Below are 6,192 nucleotides of genomic sequence, written 5' to 3'. Positions count from 1 at the left end.
CCGAATTTTGGTTTCCCTGACTTGGCTTGTGTAAACGGTATTGTGTATTTCTGGCTTCCTTGACCTCGGCTTTCCCTTTGACCATTCTCTGTCTCTAGCGTATTAGTCCGGCCATTCTAAGGTCCTTTTCTTTCCTTTCCTTTCTTATGTATATGTTTACATAGTTTCTGCATGCTGGACCACATTAGCAGCCGTAACAGTATCCCTGAAGCAGTCCGGGAAGGAATGCGGAAGGAGATACTGGAGATGACTTGGCTTGGAGTTATTGAACACTCTGACAGCCCTTGGGCCTCGCCTGAAAGTGCCTAGTGCCTAAGAAAGATGGGACCACCCGGTTCTGTGTGGACTACAGGCGGCTCAACGAGAGGACCACCACTGACGCCTACCCGATGCCCTGGGTAGACGAATTATTAGACTCTATTGCCAGGGGACGCTATCTGACCACCATAGACCTGTGTAAGGGCTATTGGCAAAATCCCCTGGCCAAGGATGCTATCCCCAAGTCGGCATTTGTCACCCCATTTGGCCTGTACCAGTTTAAGGTCATGCCATTTGGGATGAAAAATGCTCCGGCTACCTTCCAGCGTATGGTGGATAGGCTTCTCGATGGCTTTCAGGAATTTGCTTGTGCATACCTGGATGACATTGCGGTCTACAGTGAGTCCTGGGAGGAACACCTGGTGCATGTAGGGGTGGTTCTGGACAAGATTCGGGCCGCTGGCCTGACCTTGAAACCAGACCATCTAGGCATGGCTGAAGTACAGTACCTGGGTCACCGAGTGGGGTGTGGGAGCCAGAGACCAGAGCCAGCCAAGGTAGAGGCAGTGGCTAACTGGCCCACACCTATCACGAAGACCCAAGTGTTAGCTTTCTTGGGGACGGCAGGGTACTACCGACGTTTTGTCCCTGACTACAGTACTATCGCCAAGCCCCTGACTGACCTTACTAAGAAGAATATGCCTAAGCAGGTCCTGTGGTCTCCAGCTTGTGAAGCCGCGTTTCAGGAACTAAAGCAGGCTCTTGTGAATGCCCCTGTGCTGGCTGTCCCAGTCCCTAACAAACGCTTTCTTGTCCACACAGATGCTTCCATGTATGGACTGGGGGCTGTGCTGAGCCAGGTCGGGGAAGATGAAGGAGAGCACCCTGTCGCATATCTCAGCAGAAAGTTACTACCTCGGGAGGTGAGCTATGCGGCCGTGGAGAAGGAGTGTTTAGCCCTGGTCTGGGCATTGAAGAAGTTGAGCCCCTATTTATACGGACAGGAATTTTCCCTTATAACGGACCACAATCCCCTTGTCTGGCTTAACCGGTTCCCAGGAGACAATGGTAGACTGCTGCGGTGGAGTTTAGCCCTACAACTGTATAACTTCACCATCAGCTACCGACCCGGTAAGCAGAACGGGAATGCTGATGGATTGTCCTGGCAAACTGACATCCCTCCCACCTCCTAGTCCGGTCATCCCCAAGTTGACCCGCCAAAGGGTCAAGCCGGGTCTGCCGGAGTGTCCCACAAGGAGGGAGCCGTGTGACAGATCCATCTGTATAACTACTATTGCTGGTTCGTCTGTTTTATCTCCATTCGTGGAATTACCTGTCCGTATGCCCTTGTTCGTTTATTGCAGGATTATACCGAACAAAACTACCGAACGGACGGCCACCCAGAAGAGAAGTGTGCTCCTGGTTAACATTTTGGCCCCAATTAGAACGTTGTGCTTAACCGCAGACACCTCTTCAATCTAACCGTATGCAGGGTGATCGTCGTTCGTATGCCGACCACGAGGTGGCGGCCATTTTAAACACGCAAATGAACAGCGGTGTTCGACAAAGAACTCATGGAACTATAAACGGACACTTTTTCCTACCGAACACCGCTGAAACTGCCGATCGCCCTCCTTTTTCGTCAAGGCATACGAACACCAGTCCGTTCGGGAGTTTGGATGATACGAATGGACTTAACCCAGATAGCCATCCCATGGAGTCAATCGTATACCGAAAGACATGTGAAAGACTTTGACTCCATGTGATTGAACTGTGTGCATTGGGTCTGAGCGCTATTCGGTAGAAATATGCACTCAGATCCAGGCTATCTGGGGATACGTTACACAAATCCAACGTATTCGGTATTTGTATAGTTATGTATTTTTATATGTTTTTAATATACCATGTAAAATGGCGATTTGCCTCTATCCCTGGAGATAATTAGGTTTCTTACCAATTATCTCCAGGATAGAGAGAAGGGATTTATGCATGTAAAGGGGAGCGCTTAAACCTGAGCCACTGTGATTGGCTACTGTACGATATGTGTCCCAGTCTTCCATCTGGTCCCCTAGGGCAGTGTCCACCAGGTGGGAGACCTGCATAAATACCGGGCAGGTAGCCCTCATTAAACAGACCACTGCTTGACCCTCAAGACGGAGCTTGGTCTCGTGTTTGGGGGGATTGCTACTTGGAAATATTTATTTTGCCTGTTTTAGCCGTGGAAGGAGTTCGCCAGATTCTTGGTTCGTGGATTTACCGCGTTCCCTTGCACTCCGTTCGGGAGTTTGGCGGTCTACTATAATAGAGCCTGTGTCTCTGAAAAGGGGGAAGATCGGCTAAACGGCGGTTTCATCCATTTAAGCTGTGAGTGTCTTAACAAGTTCTCCTTAGTGGTCCTTGCCCTCTTCCCCCCTTAGTGGTCCTCCCTCTCCGAAACCCCTTAGTAGACCTTCCCTTACCCCCCACCCCCTTAGTGGTAATTGTAACGGACCGTTTCACTTACAGGAGGATAATACCCAGTTTAGGCGATATCCCCCTTTCCAGATGCACAGGCAGCTACTGCAAACACCACTCTCCCGACTGGAACCACACGAACACTGGAACAGCTGAACAAGAAAAGCAGACATCAGCTTACACTCCTGGCAGTCAGCATACAATCCAATTCCCCCAAAGTACGAGACGACACATCGCTTTGAGGGTTAAGCAGGAACTGAGGACTGGCTCATCCAGCCTGGCTTTTATTTCCAACTCACACATACAGGCCACACCCAGGGGGAGGCATAAAATAACCAATGACTTAGATGTTACCTCCCACACATCCCCTTCCCTTAGTGTGACACATAATCCCATTATTCATACAGTTTAAAATATACTTTTTACACAATATTTATAACTTCAAAACATCATACATCACATTCACACAAAATTACATATCCACAATCAATCCATTCAGGGGAACAACATATTAAAAAATGGCATGGATCAGACCAGGGGTTCAAAAGTTAGTAATAGTATCTTTTAAAACCCCTAGCTTTCCAGCTCAGACTGGTTACCTCCCACAATGCCTCACAATCCCTCCCCTCTGGCCTGGAGATAATTGGGGAAGGAATCTAATTATCTCCAAGGACTGAGGCAAAACTCCATTACCCACATGGCAGACAAAAAGACAGTAAAAGACATAAAATTACATACTGATACATTTAACACATAAAACACACATTTCTACATATCCCCAGTTTAACTGAACACATAAATACCTACATAATATTTAAGACAGTATTACTGTGATATGTTACAAAGTCTTAAAGGGACATTATTCCCAAACGTCCCAATATGTCCACGGATGATTCTAAAAGGGCCAGTAGCAGCAACAATATAAACTAAAACATGCCCAAATGTAGTTCTTAAAGGGTCAGTACATTATGGTAGCAGTCCATAAGCCCCAATTCAGTCCCTTAAAGGGCAATATCTCCCAGGGACCATAATCACTGGGCAGGAGGCTAGCAACCAGGCTTCTCCAGTTCTCAGTGGCGAGGTTGGTTCAGCCACAATGTAAATCTCTTTAGTTTGGGAAAACTGTGCCTCAGAGGGGATCTGATAACATTATACAAATATATTCGGGGGCAATTACAAACCATTATAGTATTAATTTAGCTCACAGATAGATTTATTATTATTAATTTAGCTCACAGATAGATTTATTATTATTAATTTAGCTCACAGATAGATTTATTATTATTAATTTAGCTCACAGACAGATTATTATTTTTAATTTAGCTCACAAATAGATTTATTAGCATTATTTATTATTATTAATGTAGCTCACATATAGATTTATTATTATTTATTATTAATTTAGCTCACAGATATATTTTTTACTATTATTAATTTAGATCACATAGAGTTATTATAATTATTATTAATTTAGCTCACAGACAGATTTATTATGATTAATTTAGCTCCCAGATAGATTAATTATTTATTACTATTTCTTAATATTAATTTAGCTCACATATAGATTTATTATTAATTTAGCTCACAATATATTTATTATTACTATTTCTTAATATTAATTTAGCTCACATATAGATTTATTATTATTATTAATTTAGCTCACAATATATTTATTATTACTGTTTATTAATATTAATTTAGCTACCATATAGATTTATTATTATTAATTTAGCTCACAATATATTTATTATTACTATTTATTAATATTAATTTAGCTCACATATAGATTTATTATTATTAATTTAGCTTACAATATATTTATTAATATTAATTTAGCTCACAAATAGATTTATTATTATTAATTTAGCTCACAATATATTTATTATTACTATTTATTAATATTAATTTAGCTCACATATAGATTTATTATTATTAATTTAGCTCACAATATATTTATTATTACTATTTATTAATATTAATTTAGCTCACATATGGATTAATTATTATTATTTATTTAGCTCACAGTATATTTATTATTACTATTTATTAATATTTATTTAGCTCACATATAGATTTATTATTATTAATTTAGCTCACAATATATTTATTATTACTATTTATTAATATTAATTTAGCTCACATATAGATTAATTATTTAATATTTATTTAGCTCACAGTATATTTATTATTACTATTTATTAATATTAATTTAGCTCACATATAGATTTATTATTATTAATTTAGCTCACAATATATTTATTATTACTATTTATTAATATTAATTTAGCTCACATATGGATTAATTATTATTATTTATTTAGCTCACAGTATATTTATTATTACTATTTATTAATATTAATTTAGCTCACAAATACATTTATTATTATTAATTCAGCTCACAATATATTTATTATTACTATTTATTAATATTTATTTAGCTCACATATAGATTTATTATTATTAATTTAGCTCACAATATATTTATTATTACTATTTATTAATATTAATTTAGATCACATATAGATTAATTATTTATTATTATTAATTTAGCTCACAGTATATTTATTATTACTATTTATTAATATTTATTTAGCTCACATATAGATGTATTATTATTATTTATTATTATTAATTTATCTCACAGTATATTTGTTTTTCCTATTTATTAATATTTATTTAGCTCACATATAGATTAATTATTTATTAGTATTAATTTATTATTACTATTTATTAATATTAATTTAGCTCACATATAGATGTATTATTATTATTTATTATTATTAATTTAGCTCACAATATATTTATTATTATTATTTATTATTATTAATTTAGCTCACAGATAGATTTATTATTACTATTTATTATTATTAATTTAGCTCACAGATAGATTTATTATTATTATTAATTTAGCTCACAGATAGATTTATTATTACTATTTATTATTATTAATTTAGCTCACAGATAGATTTATTATTACTATTTATTATTATTAATTTAGCTCACAGATAGATTTATTATTATTATTAATTTAGCTCACAATAGATTTATTATTACTATTTATTATTATTAATTTAGCTCACAGATAGATTTATGATTACTATTTATTATTATTAATTTAGCTCACAGATAAATTTATTATTATTATTTATTATTATTATTATTAATTTAGCTCAGACAGACCAGATTAAATGTTTTGAATTTATCAGATTGTTTAGTAAATATAAATGTATGAGAAGTTCAGTAGCCCACTGAGGCTCCCAGGGGCCCATCCAGCACACAGGACATCCATACAGAATGGGGTTTTGCCCTGTCAATAAAATGGCCGCCCTCTATGAAGGCGACATAAACCAAACTCCACCTCTACCATCCGCAAACACAGGCCGCAGTGTGAGCTCTAAATACCAGAGACATACATGACACTTCCTTGCTGTAGCCGCCATGTTCCCGGAGCCCGGGATTTCCGATGACGCTGAACCACTG

This window comes from Pelobates fuscus, chromosome 9 (genome assembly GCF_036172605.1).
Source record: "Pelobates fuscus isolate aPelFus1 chromosome 9, aPelFus1.pri, whole genome shotgun sequence".
Lineage (NCBI taxonomy): Eukaryota > Metazoa > Chordata > Amphibia > Anura > Pelobatidae > Pelobates > Pelobates fuscus.
Note: the sequence above shows the minus strand (reverse complement) of the source record.